The sequence below is a fragment of the Sciurus carolinensis genome, unplaced genomic scaffold (genome assembly GCF_902686445.1).
Source record: "Sciurus carolinensis unplaced genomic scaffold, mSciCar1.2, whole genome shotgun sequence".
In the NCBI taxonomy this organism is placed as follows: Eukaryota; Metazoa; Chordata; class Mammalia; order Rodentia; family Sciuridae; genus Sciurus; species Sciurus carolinensis.
Genome location: NW_025920144.1, coordinates 216,222 through 239,381, shown reverse-complemented (window position 1 = coordinate 239,381; position 23,160 = coordinate 216,222).

Here is a 23,160-nt window from a genome sequence, read left to right as displayed (position 1 = left end):
ATTCCAGATCCAAACCATGGCAAGAGCTTCAAAATCAGTGGTTGCCAGAGGGTGAGGCGTGGGCTGGGGAGAAGGGTGGTTATGCAGAGCAGAGGGCCTTTCAGGGCCGGGAAACTGTCCTCTGAGATACCACAATGGCAGGTGCCTATCACCTGTGTCTGTCAAAGCTCACAGACCTGCAAAAACAAAGAGGGAGCCCAGTGGTAAGCTATGGGCTTTAGTTAACAACGATGTCGCAGAATAGGCCCATAAGCTGTAGCAACAATGTGGTCACATTGACGCTGGGTCTCTGTCCCTGGAGCTCCATGCTTTTTTCCATCCCACTTCCAGAGGCCAAGTGTGGTCAAGGCTCCTGAAGAGTCCTGGGCTCCAGGGACCCCCAACCCTCTTCCTTCCCCAGACAGTGCTGACCATGAACTGTGACTGAGCCTTCCCTTCTGACCTTCCACTGGACTCTGGGTGGAGCAAGGCCTAAACACCAGCTTGGTACTCACCGGCTTGGTATTTGGTGAATTACCTAATCTCTTGGATTCTCATTCCCTTATCTGCAAATTGGGAACTATCAGTGCAAAGGCCCTGGGGTGGGCTGTGCTTGTCACATTCAGAGAACAGCTGGGAGGCCTGTTTGGTTGAGGCAGAGTAACCGAGAGAGAGGCAGAAGATCAGGTCACAGGAGTCGTAGAGATCATGTCAGGATTCCATCCTGACTGGAGCTATGGGAGGGTTTTGCAGAGGGGGAATCTGATCTGACTGCTATTTTCTGAGGCCAACTCTGGTAGTTATTTGGAAAGAAAAACTATAAGAACGAGGGTGGAGGAAGGGGGTCAGTTAAGAGACGGCAATAGTAACATGTACCAAGTTGTTGATGACGTTTCCAGGAAACTAACATCATGTTACGGCACAGCTTAGAGGTGACCTTTAAAAGCTCATGTGTGAGAAATTGCAAGGATTTTCAGAGGTGAGATGATTAGATGAAGAGAGTCATAACCTAATCAGTGGATTAATCCACCCATAGAGATGAACTGGGTATTAACTGTGGGCAGGTAGGGTGTGGCTGGAGGAGGTGGGTCACTGGGGACTTGCCTTTGGGGTCTACATTTTGTCCCTGGTTCCCTCTCTGCTGCCCAGCTGCCATTTCCTGAGCTGCTGTCCTCCTCCATGATGGTCTGCCTCACTTTAGGCCCAGGGCTACAGAGTTGACCGCCCATGGACAGAACCTCTGAAACCATGGGAATGCAAGTCTGGTTTGAGGGGGTTGAGAAGCGCTGTGGAGGGTGCAGGGTTCTTGGTGCTGGCTGCCTGTTACATCCCTGTGCTGGATAGTCCCTACAGTGCCTGCAGCGATCCTCTGGGCTTTGCAATACGCCATGGGCAGCCCAGCTTCTGCTGGAGCAGGGCAGGACCTGTCACTTGTACTAGCAAGGAGAACACAGCAGAGTGGAGGGACGACTCTCCTGTGACTTACGTGAGCTTGGAGCTTCCAACTTGCTGGTGGACTCTCTCCCTTCCTGGCTTTGGTGAGGCAAGTCACAGAGACTCACGTGACTAAGAACCAAGGGCAGCCTCCAGCCAACAGCCAGCAAAGAGTTGAGATCTCCAGTCCCTCGACCTGCAAGAACCTGAATCCTTCCCAGTGGGGCTTGGAGGTGCATCCAGCCCCAACCCCGCCTTCCCAGGAGACCCCAGCCCTGGCCAACACCTTGATTACCATCTCGTGAGATCCTGATGCAGAGACCCCAGCTAAACCCTTCCTAGGTCCTTGACCCTCAGAAGCGATGAGATAAAGTGTGTGCTGTTTTAAGCTCCTACATTTGTGACAGTTGGTAATGCAGCAATAGAAAATATATAGGATCATCTAAAGAACTTAAACCGAAACCAAACACAGTAGCAACTATCAGTATCCAAGCACCATGCAGGGCAGTAAACCCAGATCTCCAGGGCTGGTGCAGGAGCTCAAACCTCTCCCACGTGGTGTTCGTGAGCAGCTGTTTTAGGAGTGCTGCTCCAGATGTTGCTCCTGGAGATCAGGGACTGACCAGGATAGGCATCCTGGACGTGTGGTCACAAGGGCGTTCTGGTGGTGCACCCTGGGCTACCCGGGGTTTCATCTTTTCTCCAGTTACATTGCAATTTTTGCTCTGGGGTGGGAGCTTCCAGCACCCCTGCTGTCAGGAAGATCAAGGCCTTTGGGAAGATGGCATCAGGGCTGAGAAGTGGGATGGAGCCATCTGTCCACGGGAAAGGCCACTAACGCAGAACCCAGGGCCCAAGAGGTCCAAGACTCAGCCCAAGGGGCCTTTGAAACCAGAGACTTCATATCATATTCACACCTCTGAAAGGAATCAGAGGGTGAAGGAGAGCCACAGGGCAGTGGCTAGAGGGGATCTGGCAAGAGTGATTGTCTTGGGGATAGATGAGTGGAGACCTATGGTGACATTGCTGGGACATCTCTCCCGGTCAGGTCGTTTGGGGGTGGACAACACCCAGCAAGAATGTCAGGAACAAGACCCTGGACACCCCGGGCAGCCTGTGAACCCCCTGGCTTATACAGGGTCATGTTTTCTGGAGATAAGCAGATAAGAGGTGCGTTGGAGATGGAGGATTCATGATGGGTGAAACGCAATGTCTCAGGTCTGGCTGTTTCCTGACCTTCCTGGGGCTGCCAAGACCAAACTATGGAAGAATAAGATTTCTGTGACGACTTCCGGGATGCAGGGCAGAGGGTGGGTTTATACTCAAGCACCATGCATCTCTGGGTGCTGGGGAAGGACTGCCGCATCCAGCACTCTGGCTGTGGAACAAAGTGATCTCAGGATATAGAGGCTAACAGCCCCCAGTTCAAAGCCTGACTCTGCCACTTGGACACATGGCTTAACAACATCGGTGTTCTCATCTGCGAAATGGGGTTAGCTAGGATCAATACTATGGGAAATTGACCAAGTCCTTCAGTGGGATCTAATATATGCAGATGTATGCAAATGTTTGTAAACACTAGTGTGGTATCTGGAAAGAAATCAACATTCAGCAGAGAGTAGCTGTGAACCCAATTTTTCTTTTCAGGACTAGGGGAAATGAGCCGTTTAATGGGACTTGACCTTGGGATATTACCCAAGGGGTGTGGGGGCACACAGAATGTCCTGCAGACTCTGCCTGTCTGCCGGCTCGGAACCCGGTTGAGCACCCAAGGCTGGGGGCTCCCTGCAGGCACCCCCATAACCACTAGTTCATCACATAATTTATTCCTTGTTTTGTTCCAAAGCTTGTCTGTCACCCCAGGTTTTTCCAAAATGACCTGATGATATCTCGGGAGTATTTTGTCTCTTGTTTCTGTGAGTGAAGGTCCTGAGGACAGTTCACATCCTCATTCTAATCTTTGGGGTCATTGCCCAACCAGGTCTGAAGATTCCTTCTAAGCACAGGAATGATTGTCACCAGAGCCATTGCAGGGGCTGGATGGACGTGGCAAAAATGAAAATCGTGACGACTTGTGTGTCCTTTATCCTTTGGCCCCTGAAAGAGAGACCAGAGGCCAGATTAAAGCTCATTAACACTCTGCTGAAATAACCCTCTTCCACTCAGCTCTGCAGTGTGTGGGGACAGTCTTGGCAGGGGACAGTGTCCGGGAGGAGCCTGTTGGCATGGTGGCAGACTGCTTGAGTGGCAGCTGGAGGGCAGAGGAGCCCTGGCTTAGGGTCAGGAAAGTGTCGCTCATCCCTGGCGTTAGCACTGCGGACTTATGAGATCTGCGCTCCGGAACCAGCCATTCAGCTTTCCCTGCCTCAGCTTCCCCGCCAGAAAAATGGAACCCTTCAGCAGGGGAGGTGAGGGGGTGACCTTAGCCCGGTCCCATCCGCTTGTCCTGGGAACAGTGCTGGAGTCCTGCTCTGGCAGCAGTGGAGAAGGACCTGCCAGCCTTGGGAGCCTTGGCCAGCACCGAGCAGGTGGCCCCCTGAAGTTTGTAGCAGTGCCCAGCACCCAAATGCGCTTGGTCAATGTTTGCTCAGTTGTTCAAGATTTGTCTCTTCCAGGGCCCAGGAGACCCTGTGAGCCGCATGGGGCTCTCCCCACCAGCTCCCGCAGGACGTGGGCTCCCCACTCTGACACCAGCTGTCCCCGCCTGCATCCCACCTGCTGAACTCCCAGCAAGGTGATGCTTTCCCAGTCAGACAGATCCCTCCGCAAACACGCCCAGCACGGGGACTTCCCCAGGGGCACTTGCTGGGGTTTGAAAGAATCTATTTATCTGTACAGTAAACAGAGCCATCAGCCCAGGGATGGAAGGGATATTATCTGTTTATTCTCCACGTTGTTTTCTCAGAGCCAAGAACAGTTCCTTGACGCACAGAGATGCGCAAGAAAGGTTTATGGGAAGAGAGACCCAATGCAGGAATTATGAAGTGCGCCTGCTCCACGGGCCTCCCGCGGTAGCACCGGGTGCTGGTGAGGCCCCCGTGTCCCGCTGGCCGTGTTTCTGGGAAGCCTGGCTGTGTCCTCAGAGAAGAGCCCTGTGTTCCCCCCTGTGATCCCGAATAATCTTCGGATGATGGTCAGGTGCCCTACGTAAGGTGCAGCAGAGGACCTTCGGGAGCTGGTTGGGCTCCAGGAAGAGGAGAAAGCAAAGTGCCACATCTTTTCATCTTTCATCCAACATCAGGGAACCTCATGATCCACAGCACGATTAAAATGATGGAGAGCACACATGGAGTGCGTCTTACATGCGGGGCATGGTGTCCGGCCCAGAGAAGGGCCGTCGAGGATGATTAGGAGTGAGAAAGTTACCGGAGAGAGAATGAAGCTCTCTTCACGCAGAATCGATCTTATCATCAGAATAGTATGTCAAGGAGGTTTATGATCATCCCCATGGTGGAGGCTCAGAGGGAGGCAGGGTTGAGGTTCGGGCCCTCTTAGAAGCACCTGCAGGAACCGGATCCCTTTGGTCCTCTCTGCACGTCTCCTTTCTGTCTCTGGTTCCTGATGTCTGAGTTCCTCTCCATTTTCATCCCTCCCTGCTGGCTACCACAGTGCCTGCCCCTGTTCTTTCCCTTCAGACCTCTGTCTCCAGGTGGGGCACCATCTTCCCTGGCCCTCCCTCCAAGGTCGATGGGCTGGTACTCATTAGAAAGCAGAACTCTGCCTGAGAGCAGCCTCCCAGTCTCTTCCCATCACCTGGGAGGCAGATATTATGATAATTGTCAGACCCATTTTAAAGCTGAGGACGTGGAGGCACGGGAGGTGAAGCGCAATGACCCAATCAGCACCCACTTGGATTCGTTTCTAGGGCTGCTGGACTTGGTGACTTGAAACCGCAGGAATTGATAATGTACTTCAGAGCCCAGGGAGCTGACATCAAGGGGACCCAGGCTGCAGTTCCTCTGGAAGGTTCTGGGAGGGATCCTTCTGGCCCCCTCGGCTTCTGTTGCTCTGACTCCATCTTCATGGGCTTCTCCCGCGGGTCCCTGCGAGTCTCCTTTCTGGCTCTCACGGGGATGCTCACCACTGGCTGCAGAGCCCACCCTCACCCAGGATGCCCTCCTGGTGAGACCCGACTCCTGGATGCTGGTGTCCTGAGGCTTTTGGTGGACACCCCTGTGACAGCCCAGGCTGGAGCAGTGAGCTGTCTCCAGATGGGACTGCACTCCAGAGCCCGCGCCCTTGACCCGACACAGGAACAGGGTCCTCCTCCAGAGTACGGCAGGACCGTGGCACTCGTTAACTCCTCAGGAAGCAGGTCCTGCCACTCTCGGCTCTGGCTTTATCTGTGCCCTGACCTTGAGTTTGTATCAAACAACGGTTTGTACTTTTCAGGCGGGAGGGAGGAGACCTGACCGGCACACTTTAGCTTCATGCCTCCCCTTTCACCATCCTGGACACCTGGAAGAGCCCCTGGGCAGGCACCTGAGCCGTCCCTCTTCTACCCAGATCCCTGCACACTCCTGCCTCCTGTCCCCGCCCCAGGCCATCGGGTGGCATCTGGTGTGGAGCAGAGGAGAGGGAGGGAAATGCTGAGATTGGACCCGGGGAGGTGTGCGGTCTACCACGCAGGCCGTTCCCGCCAAGCCTGAGGGAAATGAGAGAATCGGAAAATGAAAGGGCTGTTTGTACCAGTTATAGAAACTGGACTGTGGAGCAAAGGTTTGACTGCAAGGAAAACACTGGGAGTTCTTTCTGGTTGTGGAGCGGCTCTGCACCCTGCCCGGGGTGAACTCACCCTGTAACTCACATGTGAACCTGGCCCGGACATTTTCCCTCGTGGACAAGGGGGTCCGCACTTGTCTCCCACATGTTTCTGACTCCTCTGAGGTCAAACAATGACAGGGTTAAATCTTGGGTTCAGGGAGCAGACAGATCTCTCCCCTCTTGCTGGCTGTGCAATGTTAGGCAAGTGACTTGACTCTCCTGAGCCTCGGATTTTAATCTGTCATGTGGGACATTAATACCAGACTTACTGTGAGGATTAATGACCTGTTTAGAGTGCACGGATGATGACTAGCCCATGGATGGCACCCCCAAATGCATGTCAAGACCCCTATTCTCAATCCCTCTCTGCCTGAAACACCTTTTACCAAGTCCCTGGTTTTTCCTTTATCCTTGGGAGGGGGGAGGTGGTGATTTGTGCTCTTCTCCCACTCAAATCAGGCAGACGGTGAGTCCCTGGAACTTGATGTCCTTGTGTTCTGAGGCTGTTGCCAGCCCGGGCCACCGGCGCCCGTCTCCTGGTGGAGCACAGCCTCTCTCTCTACTGTGTGTTCTTTCCTGTTTATCCGGCGCTGAGGTCATGAGTGTCAAGCAGGCTCCCAGACACCGGGGCTGCGGCTCTGCCACTTGCTTTGGTTTCTATCTCGCAGCTGCCTACTAGTGCGTGGCCGTGATGGTAGATGGCACGTGACAGCCAAGCGGATGGCCTCATCAGCCCGGGAGTTTCAAGCCCTCTTTCTCTCGGGTAGGAGGGCCACTTGGCGATGCAGCGTTGACTCTCTTCCTTCTTTATCTGCATGGTCCCAGCTCTCTGAGGTCTGGGGTCTCGTCTTAACCCCTGTCCCCAAGACCAGTGCTGAGCACTGTGTCCGGAACGTGGTGCTGAAGACGTGTTTGTCTTTTTCACTGCTAATTTGACAGCGATTTTTCCAGTACCGACTGTGGACCAGGCTCTGGGCTAGACCTTGGGAACTACAGAGAACAGAATGGGTGGTCATTTTGGAGTGATGGAGGGGGTCAAGGGGTTAAGTCCACATTGTGGAGTTCTAGAGGAAGTGGGAGTTGGTCACCTCTGCCTGGAGGTTGGTGCAGGGGCAGCACTTCAAGCCTTGGAGTTGGATCTTGATGGAGGAATGGGGGACCCTCACCTGGAGAGTAGAAATGAGGGTGTCCCCAGCAGAGGGACTAGCAAGCTTGGGGTCACAGAAGTGGGAAACCCTTGGTGTTCTGGAGAATGGCAGGGACTCACGCAGGCCAGAGCTCAGAGGATTCTTGAGGGAATGGCTTGGGAGAGACCACAGGAGGTGACAGCAGCTGTGGAGGGGCTTCCATGGAATGGCCTGGTCCTCTCTGTGTCCTCTAAAGGCCACGGTGCAGGTAGGATGGAGGAGGAGTTAGGAATGACAATCAGATCCTTCTCTGACCTCCTCGGGGGCATGGAGACTCGGCATCAGAAGTCCTTCAGGACACCCATGCTTGGCCACGGGGCTCTGGGAGAAACCCTTGATTGGCAGCATCCGCCCATCCCTGTGGCCAATTTCAAGCTGCTGAACATGGAGCTGTGGAGTTATGGAGCCATGTACCCTGCTGGGAAAGACGGTGGATAACACCAGAGCCCATGAAAGCCTTGTCTGCCCCTTACGGAGTTTTTATAAGGGTCCGTTGGGAGAATATGTGGCGAATCACTCCAGAAATTTCCTCACCAAGTGGAGGTGGAGGTCTGCCATCAGCCTGCCAGTATTCAATCTGCTCTTTTCCCACGTTCACAGCCTAAAGTGTCCCTGGAGGGATCAATTTCTCTCGACCACAGGATTGGGTGGGACGGTCCCAAAACACAGCCCCAAGGCCCAGCTGCGAGAGGCCATGAGCACATCCTTCCTGCGGACTGGCCTGCCAATCAGTGCTGAGCTAATCGGAATGATCAGAGGACACCTTCATTTCTCCTCAGAATGAGGAGGAAACCATGCAACTGCAGGAAGCTTCTGGAACATCATGAGCCCAGTGTGCTCATGGGATTAAGGGTGGCTTCCTGGGGGATGCACATTTTAAGCAGAGACCTGAATGAGTGGAAGGCATTATCCAGGGTAGGAGAGGGGAGGAAACCCTCTAGACCACCAAGAAAGAAGGTCTTTACAACAGACACCAGTGCCTGTGTTGGAGTCCCAGAGGAGATGGGGCACGGCCAAGACAGAGTGAGGCTAGACAGGCAGGAGGCCAGAAGGAAGAGGGAGATTCTGGCTTCATGTGTGATGTTCTGGATCATATCAAAGTTTCTAGAAGTTTTTCTGAGTGCAAAGAGAAGCCACAGACATGACCAGATAAGTTTTTCAGAAAGGTCATTAGGTCCCAATGTGGGAAATGGCTTCCAGTGACCACCAGTGAAGCATACCACAGCAGTGGTCCAGGCGAGAGAGGTTGGGTCTTGGACTGGGGCTGTGCAGTTGGGATCAGGAGGATGGATGAATCTAAGACATGGTGACTGGACCCATTAGTAGGAAGGAGTTGGTGGTTGGAAATGGGGTCTGCACAAAGAGGAAGGAATCAGGAAATAAGTGGGTATGGTGATTAAATTATTAGTCTTAGTTCTGTATTTCCTGGAAGTTATGTCCAGTCCTGCCGTGGTCTGATGGTGGGTGGGTGTCTGAGTCAACTTTTTCATCACTGTGACCAAAAGACTTGACAAGAACAATTAGAAGAAGAAAAACTTATTGGGCTCATGGTTTCAGAGGTCTCAGTTCATAGATGGCTGACTCTTTTGTTCTGGGTCCAAGGTGAGGTAGGACAACATGGCGGAAGGGAGCAGAGGAGGAAAGCAGCCAGGACATGGCAATCGGGAAGCAGAGAGAGAGAGAGCTCTGTTCACCAGGGACAAAATATAAATCCCCAAAGCACACTCCCAGAGACCTACCTCCTGCCACACCCTACCTGCTTACAGTCACCACCCAATTAATTAATCCTGAGAGGATTAATCCACTGATTATGTTAAGGTTCTCCCAATCTGATCATTCACCTTTGAACCTTCTTGCATTGTCTCACACACAAGTTTTCGGGGGCTACCCCATACCCAAACCATAACAGTGGGGTTACTTTCCTTCACCTTGACTCTGAACTTGGCCATGTGACTTGTTTGGCAAATGGGACTCTAGTCTCATTAGGTGTGACATGGGCAGAGTTGGGAATATGCTCATGCAGGTGGTCTGCATCTCTGCCACTTCCAGTGGGTCACTGGAAAAAAAGATGTGAGAAAAAAGGATTGCCCGTATGATTTTGGGATGGCATGTTATGTGGCATTATCTTGGCATTGCTGACTGATACATTGGGTTTGGGTTGCTCGGGCGATGACTCTCATTTATAGTACTGTTGGATCACCACCCCTGTGTGTTTGCCGAAGCACTCTACTATTTAAATTTGAAAATGTGTGCCTGCCTGAGAACCTAGCAGACCTGACTCTGCTGACCTCTTTTCTAGATAACTTCTGTGCTCCATGATGGGTAGGGCTTGTGAGCATGCCATTGGAAACAGGACCCAGGGGATAACCAGTTATTCAAGCAGGAAGTCCCTCTCTGTACCACCTTTCACCCCACTTTTCTGCTGCCTGTTAAACCAAGAGATTTAGGGTACCTCAGAGCATTGAGTGATTTGAAATTTATTTGGGGAAAGGACCTGGGAAGGTGACATGTGGAAGAAGTTACTTATCCTAGCCAGACGCTCGACACCGATGACGTCACTGAGGCAGGGGAAGACAGGAGCCCGCCGAATAAGTGTGGGACATTTCCTCCAGGAAACACTGGGTCTTGATGTATGGAGTGTTTGACTGGGTTAGGCATGAACACACCCTAGCTTTTCTTTTTATGAAAGCAATAAGCATTTATAAAATTCCCCCTTCTACCCTTCACCTAACTTATGAGTCGTTTAGCTTTAACCTTCTTATGACCCGCAGCTTATAGAGACCCAAGTCATTTAAAACTCAATCCAAAGCGAAACACGTTTCAGCAGTCATGGTAAAATTAATTCCACTTCTCTGCATTTGTTCTGAGACCTCTTGGGGGAATCTGTGGCCAATTGGGCAGGGACGCTGGGGAGAAAGAAAAGAAGGGGAGTCTTGTGAAGAAAGGAGTCTTCTAACAGGAAAGATATTTATAAACTGCATTTGGGTACTGTTCAGTTTGGAAGGAATTTGTTAAATGGCATATATGAATCTTTGAATGGTCTCATAAATCATAACTTCATGCCCAGCCAATCAGAAGCCATGAAATCTGGTGCTTTGGAACACTCACGTTACTAGAAAGATCCTGTGTGGCTCCTTGGAAGTTGAATCAGAAAATCTGGCTACATTTGGGGTGTGTGGAATGTCTTGGATTACTTCTCAAACATTGTAGATTTATAAAACTCAAGACATGGCTTTTCCATCCTCATTTCCTTTCTTCCCTGCCCCCAGTAATTATTAAACCCTTCTGTACATCAAGAGAAGCTAATCCATGTGTTTCTGATTCATTTACACTTAACTCATCAAACTATTGTTTTTAAGGGCTGTTTGTTGTCCAAAAAGCCTTTTCCTCCTAAGCTTGAAAGCTTAACTTTGCAGAAGCAGGAAGCCGTCTTTTGCCAAGAGTAAATGAGCGAGAAGTCCAAGCGACTTGGGGTTTTGAAGTATGTGCAAAGAATGCCCGCAGGTTCCGAGTGTGGTCAAATCTCCCTATCTCCAAGAGATCTCTGAGACCCCGGGCGGAAGTCAGGGAACATCACCCCTTCCCGAACCACATGAAATTACATTCCAGCGAGCAGCCAAGCCAAACCAAGCGGAATCCAAGATGCAGGGACGGGACAGGGGAGGCTGAGCATGGTGACCTTGTGAAAGGAGAGAGTGTGGTCTTGTAAGTCAGTGAGGTCAGCTGGGGTGCGTGATTTAGAGCACCTGCACCAAGAGCTTACTGGCATGAGTGGGTGCAGTCACCTGTGCTGTCCATGTGTGTGAACTCAGGGGATGTGCCCATGGAGGAGGTGACCCGCTACTCCTGCCTCACGGAGGGGGAAGCTGAGTCATGGAGCATTTCTCCACAGCAAGCAGAGAACCCTGGTCAACCTGTGACTTGTTTCCCAACCCGTGACAACATTTGCTGTGTCCTTTGTGCTTCTCTTCATATGAAAGAAACAAGAGCTCACAGAGATTTGTCACAGAGGCTGTGCTCACAGAGGCCGTGCTCACAAAGGCTGTGCTCCACACAGGCCTTGCTCACAGAGAACTTGCTCACAGAGGTGGTTCACAGAGACCATGCTCACAGAGGCTGAGCTCAAAGAGGTCTTGCTCAGAGAGTCCTGCTCACAGAGACTGAGCTCACAGAGCCCGAGCTCATAGAGGCATTGCTCACGAGGCTGTGCTCAAAGAGACCTTGCTCACAGAGGCCATGCTCACAACGGCCTTGCCAAAGATGCGGTTCTCTAGGAGACCAAGTTCACAGTGGCTTCTCACAGAGGCCTTGCTCACAAGAGCTGTGCTCACAGAGGCCTTGCTCAAAGAGGCTGAGATCACAGGGCTGGGCTCACAGAGGCCAGCTCACAGAGGCTATGCTCACATAAGCCTAGCTCAAAGAGGGCTTGCTAATAGAGGTCTTGCACAGAGATCTGCTCACGAGTCCTTGCTCAGAGAGGCTGTTCTCACAGAGGCTGAGCTCACAGGGGTCGAGCTCACAGGAGCTGAGCTCACAGAGGATGAGCTCACAGAGGCCTTGGTAACAAGAGGCTGTGCTCACAGAGGCCTTGCTAACACAGGGCTTGTTCATAGAGGCCATGATCACAGAGGTTGCTCAGAGAGGCCAAGCTCACAGAGAGCTTTCTCACAGGGGCTGTGTTCACAAGACCTTGCTCACAATGGCCTTGTTCACAGATGCAGTTCTCTAGGAAACCAAGCTCACAGTGGGCTTTCTCACAGAGCCGCTCACAGAGGCCATGCTCACGATGACGAGGTCACAGAGGGCTTGTTCGTATAGGTTGTGATAACTGAGGTCATGCTTACAGAGACTGTCTCACATGGCTGTGCTCACAGAGGTCTAGCTCCAGAGGTCTTGCTAATAGCACATGCTCACAATGGCCTTGATCACAGAGAGCTTCCTCAGAGTGGCCATGATCAAAGAGATCTTGCTCACAGAACCTTCATTCACAGGGCCCATGCTCATAGAGGCCTTGCTCACAAAGGCCGTTCTCGCAGAGGCTGTGCACACAGAGGCCTTGCTCATAGAGGCCGTGCTGACAAAGGCCAAGCTCACGGAGGCCGTGTTGATAGAGGCCAAGTTCACAGAGACCATGCTCACAGAGCCTGAGCTCACACAGATCTTGATCAGAGAGTCCATGCTGATAGAGGCCAAGCTCACAGAGCCGAGCTCAAAGAGGCATTGCTCACAGAGGCCTTGCTCACTGATGTGGTTCTCTAGGAGACTAAGCTCACAGTGGGCTTTTGCACAGAGGCCATGCTCACAGATGCTGTGCTCACGCAGGCCTTGCTCACAGAGAACATGCTCACAGAGGTGGTGCTCACAGAGGCCTTGCTCAAAGACACTGAGGTCACAGGGTACGGACTCACAGAGGCCAAGCTCACAGAATCCTAGCTCACAGAGGGCTTGCTAACAAGGACATGCTCACAGTTGCCTTGATCACAGAGAACTTTCTCAGAGTGGGCATGATCACGAGACCTTGCTCGAAAGGCTGAGCTCACAGAGGGTTTTCTCACGGAATCCGTGCTCAAAAGACCTTGCTCACAAAGGCCATTCTCACAGAGGCCTTGCTCACAGAGGATGAGCTCACAGTGCCCAAACTCACAGAGACCTTGCTCACAGATCTTGCTCACAGAGTCCTTGCTCACAGAGGCCGAGCTCACAGGGGCATTCACACAAAGGCCGTGTTCACAGAGGACCATACTCACAGGGGCAGTTCTCACAGAGTTCGAGCTCACAGAGGCCATTTCACAGAGGCCAAGCGCATAGAGACCATGCTCAGAGGCCATTCTGACAGAAGCCAAGCTCACAGAGGCTGTGCTCACAGAGGCCTAGCTCACACAGGGCTTGCTCATAGAGGCCAAGTTAACAGAGAGCTTTCTCACAAGGGGCCATGCTCACAAAGACCTTGCTCACAGAGGCCATGCTCATAGAGGCCTATCTCACAGATCCGTGCTCTCAAAGGCATAGCTCTCAGAAGGCTTGCTCACATAGGCAGTGCTCACAGAGGCGGAGCTCACAGAGAACCGCTCCAGAGGCCGAACTCACAGAGGCCATGTTCACAGAGGCCAAGTTCACATACACCATGCTCACAGGACTAGCTCTCAGAGGGCTTGCTCACAGAGGCCGAATTCACAGTGGGCTTGATCACAGAGGCCATGTACTGAGTTCATGATTACAGAGGCTTTACTCACAGAGGTCTAGCTCCAGAGGACTTGCTGAGGACATGTTCACATGGCCTTGATCACGAGACCTTGCTCACAGTGGCCATGATCAAAGAGACCTACCTCACAGAGTCTGTGCTCACAGGGGCCATGCTCATAGAGGCCTTGCTAACAAAGGCCATTCTCACAGAGGCCATGCTCATTGAGTCTGAGCTCACACTGATCTTGCTCAGAGAGTCCATGCTCACAGAGGCTGAGCTCACAGTGCCCGAGCTCATAGAGCTAGCTCACACAATGCTCTCACAGAGGCCTTGATCAAGAGGCTGTTCTCACAAAGGCCATTCTCACACAGGCTGGGCTCACAGAGTCTGTGCTCACGAAGGTCATTCTCACAGAGTCCGATGTCACAGAGCACTTCGTCACAGAGGGCTTACTCACAGAGGCCAAGCTCATAGAGGCCATGCTCACAAAGGCCTAGCTCTCAAAGGGCTTGTTCGCATAGGGCTTGCTTACATTGGCAGTGCTCACAGAGGCTGAGGTCACAGACCTTGCTCACAGAAGCCTTGCTCGAGAGTCCATGCTCACATTGGCCTTGATCACAAGGACCTTGATCAGAGTGGCCATGATCACGGAGACCTTGCTCACAGAGGCCTAGCTCACAGAGGACTTCCTCACATAAGCCTTGCTCAAAGAGGACGTTCTCACAGAGGCCTGGCTCACAGAGGGCTTGTTCACATAGGGCTTGCTCAAATAGGCAGTGCTCACAGAGGCTGAGCTCACAGACCTTGCTCACAGAGGCCTTGCTGAAAAGAATCCATGCTCACAGTGTCCTTGATCACGAGGACCTTGCTCAGAGTGGCTGTGATCACAGAGAACTTGCTCAGAGAGCAGAGCTCACAGAGCGCTTTCTCACAGAGGCCGTTCTCACAGAGGTCTAGCTCACAGAGGACTTGATCACATTGGCCATGCTCACATAGGCAGTGCTCACAGAGGCTGAGCTCACAGACCTTGCTCAGAGAGTCCATGCTCACAGTGGCCTTGATCAAAGGACTTCACTCAGAGTGGTCATGCTCACAAGACCTTGCTCACAGAAGCTGTTCTCACAGAGGCCAAGTTCACAGGGGCTGAGCTCACAGAGGATGAGCTCACAGAGTCCTTAGTGATAAGAGCTGTGTTCACAGAAGCCATTCTCACAAAGGGTGTGCTCACAGATGCCTAAATGACAGAGGGCTTGCTCTTAGAGGCTATGAGCACAGAGGGCTTTCTCACAGATGCCGTGATAACATAAACCTTGCTCACAGAGGCCATGCTCACAGAACCCATTTTCACAGATCAATGCTCTCAGAGGACAATCTCAAATAGGGCCTTCTCACAGAATCTGTTCTCACAGAGGTCAAGCTCACAGAGATCTTGCTCACATAAGCCACGATCATAGAGGTCATCTCAAAGAGGCCTTGCTCAAAGAGACTGTGCTCACAGAGGCTCAGCGTACAGAGGCCAAGCTCAGAGAGTTTGTGCTCATAGATCCATGCTCACAGAGACCATTCTCACAGAGGCCAAGCTCACAGAGGCTGTGCTTACAGAGGCCAAGCTGACAGAGAGCTTGCTCATAGAGCCCATGCTCACAATGTATGTGATCACAGAGACAGAGCTCACAGAGGTTGAGCTCACAGAGAGCTTTCTCAAAGAGGCCATGCTCACAGAGGCCGTGCAAATAGAGGCCATGCTCACAAAGGCTGTTCTCACAGAGAACGAGCTCACAGTGTGCTTTCTCACAGAGGCTGTGCTCACAGAGTCTGAGCTTCAGGGGCCATGCTTATAGAGGCCTTGCTCACAAGGCCATTCTCACAAAGGGCTTTCTCACTGAGGCTGTGCTCAAAGAGGTCTTGCTCACAGAGGCCATACTCACAGAGGTCTTGCTCACAGAGGCCAAGCTCACAGAGGCTGTGTTCACAGAGGCCGAGCTCACAGAGGCCTTGTTGACAGAGGCCATGCTAACTGAGGTCGTGCTTACAGAGGTTGTCTCACAGAGGCTATGCACACAGAGGTCTAGCTCCAGAGGTCTTGCTAATAGAGGACACGCTCACAGTGGCCCTGGTCACAGAGACCTTGCAAGGAGTGGCCAAGATCACAGAGACCTTGCTCACAGAATCTTTGCTCACAGAGGCTGGGCACACAGAGGCCTTGCTCACATAGGCCATTCTCACAGAGTCCAAGTTCACAGACGCCATGCTCACAGAGGTCTTGCCAGATAGTCCATGCTCACAGAGGCCGAGCTCACAGAGCCCAGCTTATAGAGGCCTTGCTCACAGATGCCGTGCTCAAAGAGACCTTGCTAACAGCGGCCATGCTCACTGAGGTCTTGCTTACAGAGGGCTTCTTCACTGAGGTCGTGCTCACAGAGGGCTTGCTAATGAAGGACATTCTCACAGTGGCTTGATCACAGAGACCTTGCTCACAGTCTGTGCTCACAGGGGTTGTGCTCACAGGGTCTGCACTCACAGAGTTATTGCTCACAAAGGCTGTTCTCACAGAGGCAGTACTCACAGAGGCCGTGTTCACAGTGGCCAAGCTCATATAGGCAATGCTCACATATTCCTATCTTTCAGAGTGCTTGCTCACATAGGTGGTGCTCACAGAGGTCAGGCTCACAGACCTTGCTCACAGAGGTCTTGTTAAGAAAGTCCTTGCTCACAGAGGTCTTGTTCAGAACGTCCATGCTCACAGGGGCCGAGCTCCAGAGCCCAAACTCATAGAGGCCTTGCTCACAGAGGCTGTGCTCAACGAGGCCTTTCTCAGAGGCCGTTCTCACAGAGGCCTTGTTTACAGAGGCAGTGCTCACAAAGGTTGCGCCCACAGAGGACAAGCTCAGAGATGCCAAGCTCACAGGGCTGTTGCTCACTGAAGTCTTGCTCACAGAGGGTTTCTTATAAAGGTCGACCTGGCAGATTGTGCAGAGGGGTCGGGAGGGCAGACACGGAAGGGTTTTCCCCAAGATGGCAGGGTGAGAGCCAGGCAGGGGTCAGTCATCACAGACACCCAGCCTCCAAATGCTCACTGAACCATGTGGCATCCTTGATCTTTACATCATTCAAGGGCACAGGCTCGGTCACTGCTTAAAAGCATCTGAAGGTTCAGTGGCCTTTCTGGTGTGGCTTGCAAAGAGAGCTTGGTACCTAATCTGCAACTCCCCAATCCCTGGCCCAACGTCCTGTGCCTAAGGCTGTGGTCCTTGGGGGTGGAGCTGGTGTCTGAGTGAATACCCCAAAAGTCCCTACAACCTCCCAGAAGATACAGCCAGGTTGCTCTGCATAAGCAATCCTTGGTGGCCACGGGCATGCAAGTACACATGACTGGGGCTGAGCAGTGCACTGTCTGCATGACGGAGTTGAACTGAACCTTGACCTGAGTGCAAGAGGAAAATGACCAGAGGGTCTGAGGAGCCACGTCTGAGCTGACAGCGCACAGTGCCGGTGACACAGTGGGAGTTCCAATGTCTAACCAAGACCAGGAAGTGCTCTTCCCAGTTCCCTGCACTGTCAGGGCCTGGCATGTGGGCTTCAGTGAGGGAGCTATGGTCACTGCCAGTGAGGTCGGCTCCCCAGGGGTGATACAGACCCCTGGCTAGTTGCTCACTGTGGGATGGCTCCCCCTCCTCTGCTAAGGGTCACATTTATCCCCGACTTAGGGGCTCAGCAGAAGGCTGTCTCCTCCATCTGCACAGAACATTCAATCTACATTCAGATACTCTCCAGCCCTTCCAGCACATGCTGCCCATCCCGTGCGCTACCGTTGTTCTCTGGCCAACTGAGGGTTTCCTTCCCACCCTCCTTCCCATCTCATCTCCACACAGGGGCTGGAAACTGTCCTGGAGCACAAATGAGACCTTTCCAATGTGATCCGAGTCCTCCAACAGTCTCTCCCAACCTTCAGGCTGACATCCAGTCCTTTAAGTGACCTGCAAATCTGGTCCTAAACACCTCCATCTCCCCTTATGCTCAGCACACACTGCTCTCTGCCAGCTGCCCTGGGGGGCTTATTCCCCCAACTACCTGGAGTCCTTGACCACAGGCCCTTTGCAAATGCATCCTCTGCTCCTGGACAGCTTTCCCTCCAGGTCTCTGTGCAGGTGTCTTCATGTGGGCAGGTGTAGGCTCAGCCATCTGCTTCTCAGGAGCTCCCCTTTGCCCATCCAGTCCAAAGGCAGCCCCACTTCTGAAGTCATGTGACTGAGAATTTGGCATGACCTTGTCTTGTGTTAATTCATGGCTCCACTGCCCATCTCCCCACCAGAAAGAGAAAGGGTCTCCCCAGGCCTACCACAGTGCTGTCACAAACTAGGAACATGACACAAGCATGTGGGTGGAATAAGTGAATGATAGTGGTCGTGGAGGACTGAGAGCGGGCTTCATTGCTTGAGCATTGTCCCCTAGAAACCTGGTGAAAGGATGGGCCCAGCACACAGGAGATCAGGGTTGCCCCCAGTTTCAGAGATGACAGGCCCCCAGCATGGACCCTGACTCACAGCCCACTTACCTGCAGCTGCTTGAGGGCTTTCTGGGCTTGCTCTGCCTTCCAGTACTCCACAAATCCAAACCCCATGGAAAGCAGCACTCCTGGAACAGGGGGCCCACTGTGAGAGGGATCACGGAGTGAGCCAGGGCTTGGCATTGGTTCCTTTCCAGTTCCCTTTCCAGCCCCCACATGGCCTCAGCTCCAGGACTGCCATTTACGATTAGTTGCCCCAGCAAATCCACTGCTGAAGATCACTGACTAATAATTAACAGATGACTGATGTGATAATTAACTTCCTAATACGATCTCACCTTTGTGAGGGGGGGAACTGACTCGGGCCTGACCACTGTTCTCCAGCAGGAGCCTCTACCTGGACAGCCCTGCCTTCATGTGGTGTCACCAGCACCCAGGTCTGCCTCCAGGGGCCTTTTTGACCCTTGGATCTGGCTCTTGGATTTCGGGTCTAAAGTTCTGATGGGGATGGTGAAGGTGTCTTGGCTCCGCGTGTTTCCCCCTCTGAGGTGGCAGGAGGTCAGAGGGCAAGAGCAACAGCAGCCTCTTCAGGTGCTTCAGTGTGTGTGTGTCAGGCATAGAGAGGTAATGCTGGGAATCCCACAGGGCACCCCAAAGCACAAGGTTTCTAACTGCATCTCTGCCTCCCCTGCAGAGCCCTGCACCTTGTTTCTATCCAGAGACCGAGGGACCCAGGGCCAGGCACACTAGGGAAACTCGTGAACAGCCCAAACGTGACTCAGAACTGCAGGGGCCAGGCAGTCCTGTCCCGGTGAGTGTCAGTTTACTCTCTGAGCAGAGAGCTCTCATTTGGGGGCAGAAGGCTATGAGTGGTGGGCTGCTGGCATCTGCACCTGAGTGTCACATACTCCTGAGAAAGAGCTCACCCAGCCTCCGACACGGCAGGGCCATACTGCCTGGGAGGCTGGTCTCTGCCAAGAGCAGCACCTGGCTCCCGGCCTCTGCACCCGTGGGTTCAGCCCACAGGAAATGCTGACCTGGGACTGTGGGAGGGGCACATGCTGGTACCAAGGACCCACTCTCCTGGCCTCCTGTGTGCCAGTTCTGCATGAGCTCTGCCCACCATCTCTCCTTGTGCTCCTCAAGGTTAGCAGTACCTGCTGCTGCACAGCTGCCTGCGCCCAGCCATCCTTCATGACAGCCCCAGGCTGACCACAGCCTTGTCCTGCTGCTCCTAGCTGACCAGATACTACCTAGCTGTCCCCAACACCTGACTGGATGGCAGGCTCCCGAAAGGACAGTGGACACCCCAAGATGTGCTTCCAACACTGATGACGGGTGGCAAGTCACTGCTGAGTGCTTGCAGGGGTGAGGGCAGGCTCCCAGAGGGGCAGTGTCCCTGCGGCCTGGTTTATCTGCTGCCATGGCAACCTGAGCAGACAGAGGCAAGGGACCTCTAACTTCATGTACAGAAGTGTCTGCTTAAAACCCTCAGTGGTTCCCCACCAGGCTGCAGTCCAAACCCCTTCAGGGCATAAAAGCCACTTCCTAAGCTGGAAACTGCCTCCCTTTCCAGGGCCTCCTGCCTCGGCCTCTGCCACCAGGTTGCTCAGCCTCCCAGCCTCTAGGCCCACTATGAGTTGAAGACCCTGCCACAGCCCTCCTGGCCCTGTGCTGAAGCCACCAGTTCATATGTCCCCCAGCTACTGTGGGTGTCTGAGGACAGGGACATCTCTGGCGCTCACTGTCTGGTGGCCCAGGCCAGTTAGGGAGTGAATGGGCAGTGGTCACTGTTGACTTGTGCTGTACTGCACCATGTCCGTGAATCAAAGGGCTGCTGCATGGGGTACGTGGCTGTGATAAAGGACAAAGGACGTGTCCTTGTTCATGCTCTGCAGGGAACCAGGGCATGAATGAGGGGAGGCTAGGAGCATCAGAACAGATCTGGGGCTGAAAGGAGAGGCCAAGTGATCTCTGCCTGCCCACTACCTAATGGGCAGGGAGGTGCAGATTAATGACATGTTTAATGATCTAGAAGTTCTACGTATGGGTCATTTCCCTTGGAACTGAAGTGGGAAAGCCCACAATCAGTCCTTCTTGCTGTGTCTGGAAGGAGTGGGGAGGAGGGAGCCCCAGGGTGCTGACGGTACCCTGCCCGACCACTAGGTGCACAGCTCCAGGATCACGTGACAGCCTGCGAGGCTATGCACTGCCCAGGACACATGGGCCTCTTTGACTGCACAGCAGAAGTCTCCAGGAGAGAGGAAGGACTGTTTCAGACAAGTCTGGCTGCCCTCCCCACCTGTAGGTATGATTTCTTCTGGAACTACTTCCTTCCAGCCAAGATTTCCATGGGTTACCTGCTTTGCTCTTCTTGGAGATGGAGCAGCTCCTCATGGCACCCACTTTGGAAAACACCTGGAAAGAGGATCATGTAGCCCCTGACTTCTGGGAGCATCCACCACCTGCGCGGGAGCCTCTCCAGTCACCATGGGTCCACCTACAGGTACAGGAAGCAGGAAGGCATGCAGAGCTGACCTCAGCAGCCTGCACACTGCACAGGCCTGTGCCAGGTCCATACCATCCACCCACCTAGTGACCCAGAGATTGCCCTCAGGTGGGCAGCCAAAGGCCAGGCCTCAGGGGCTGGCAGTTGGGGTCACAAAGCTGACATGCTGGACCTGGTCTGGGCTGCTGAGCCAGGCTCTGAGCCACTGTGCAGCCTGCCAAGCTGTCCTCCCATGTTGCCCACAGAGATCCTGGGTCATTCAGAGATGGTGAGCGATGGCCTGGTTACAAGAAACCTGGTCAGTCCTCTGGGCCTCTCGAACAGCAGCTGGGCTGCTTTTTGCTCCACTTACAGAATGAGGAGCTAGGCCTTGGAACAGCTGAGAGGTCTGCTGCAGACCCAGAAGCTGGTGTCAGTTCGGGCCTGGATGCCCAACCACCTCCACTGCCCTCTGTGCTTAAAGCCAAAATAAATCTAAAAAACTGAAAGTCTATGCTCCCCCCCCTTCTCCTGTCATCCTTTAGAGCCCAGATAAGGCACACTCCACATGGCTCTAGCTCTGGCCTGTCTTCAGTACCAAAGACAGGCAGGTGCTCAGTACTGTCCACTAAGTGAGTGACAGGCAACAGGAGGAGTAGAGACCCCCACACACACCAGCAGCAAACTCGTGCTTCAGGTGTGGGACCCTCTACCGTGGAGGATCTCACTCATCCTAGTCAAACCTTCAAAACAACCCATGGGAAAGTTCACTTGTGCCACTAGGACAGCCGGAGAAACTGAGGCACAGAAAGGCTGCAGGGTTGCCCATTAGCAAGGAGTGAGGCCAGGATCCAGGCCCGGGAGGACTGACCCCGATCATTACTCACCACTCAGGTGCTGGGACAGGGGTACTGTGATCGGGTGGCTTCGCCACAGTGCTCTAATGGGCTGTGTGAGCTCAGGATAGTGAGGCAACTTCTTTGAAGCTCCATCCTTCCCAGCTGACTAGATGATCCTGGCTGAACCTTCCAGCTCCAGGGCCTTCAATTCTGAGGACACCCTTGAGCTTCTGGTTTGTGCAAATCCAGGTAATGCTGATCAAATAGTGATGTCCCACACCATGCCAGGAGTGACAAGGACAACACAGGACAGAGCTGGCCTGACAGGCTTAGAGCCACCTGCCTTGAGACACTGCTAGGATGTGCCTCTAAAACCAAGTCCTTCAGTATCAGCACTTCACCAGGTTCTCCGGGGCCCCTGGCCATGCTGCCTGCTGGGTCTGGGCCTCTCCACTGCTGTGGCTGTCCTCCTACCTAGGGACAGGTCATGGCATGGAGGTGGGGTCAGCAGACCACTGCCTCCTCTCTTGAAATCTCTATAGAATTTTAGAGCTCAGGGGACCTTCTGAAAGAGAGGGGAATCAGAGATTTCCTCCTCTGCCATCTCCCTTCCAGAAAAAGTTCACAAGCAGTTAGCTGTGTCACTTATCATTAAGCAGAAAATCTGGTGAGCGCCTGTCTGTGCCATGCTCGATTCACCAAAAGCAGCGCACTCTGCTGGGGAGTCATGTTGGGAGACAGGGAGCTCGCAGACCCCCTCCTCTTGAGAAGGAGGGGCCCCTCGCCCATCCTGGCCCTTCAGCCCCTGGGACTTCCATGCTCACTGGCCTCTGCAAACTCCTGCCTGGAGCTCCTACCCTGCCCCTTCTGCTCTCCTCCCACAGGTGCAGACGCTCACCCACATCCAGACGTGCCGGGGGACACCTCACTGATGAGTCTCCTGCCGGCTCCATCAGGCCACGCACAGTGGTGGCACTGACTTCTGGGCCACTCACCCAGAAGAGGTCGGGGCACTGTTTTCACACACCTTGGAATGTGGACCTCCGCCTAGGACAGCCGGGGTGGTGTGCAGCAGGGCAGGCTGTCCACCACCTGAGCCGTGCCGGACACAGAGCAGACGCACTGCCCACATCACAGCCTGGAGCGTCCCCCATTCCTGGTGGATACTCACTTCCCTCAGCGTCTCCTCTGTGGTACTGAAGTTGAGGTTTTTAATAAACAGAGTGCATCCTGGAAGGCTCTTGTCTTCCTCTTCCTCCTCCTCCTTTTCTTCTGCCCTTGGCTGTAGATGCCTCTGCTCCTTCCCCTGCTGGCTTCTCACCTTATGGAGTCTCACCATCAGCCACTAACCCCATCAAAACAACACACCACTCCATTAAGTAACATCTACCCACCAAAGGCAGGGCCTAAAGCACAGAACGCTGTACCAAGGGGCTCTGCCTCCATGGCACAGTCAGGAAGGACCGCAGGTCAGCAACAAGAGAGCCAGGAGAGAGACAAAGTCCCACCATCTGCCCCTTTTGCATTTTTTTTTGTACTGAGGATTGAACCCAGGCTTACACCACTAAGCCACATCCCCAGCCCTATTTTGTATTTTATTTAGAGACCAGGTCTCACTGAGTTGCTTAGCACCTCCCTTTTGCTGAGACTGGCTTTGAACTCAAGATCCTCCTGCCTCAGCCTCCTGAGCTGCTAGGATTTCAGACATGCACCACTGCACCCAATCCTGCTCTGTTTTAAAGAGAATATCACAGAGATTCAAACCTACAACCCCAGAT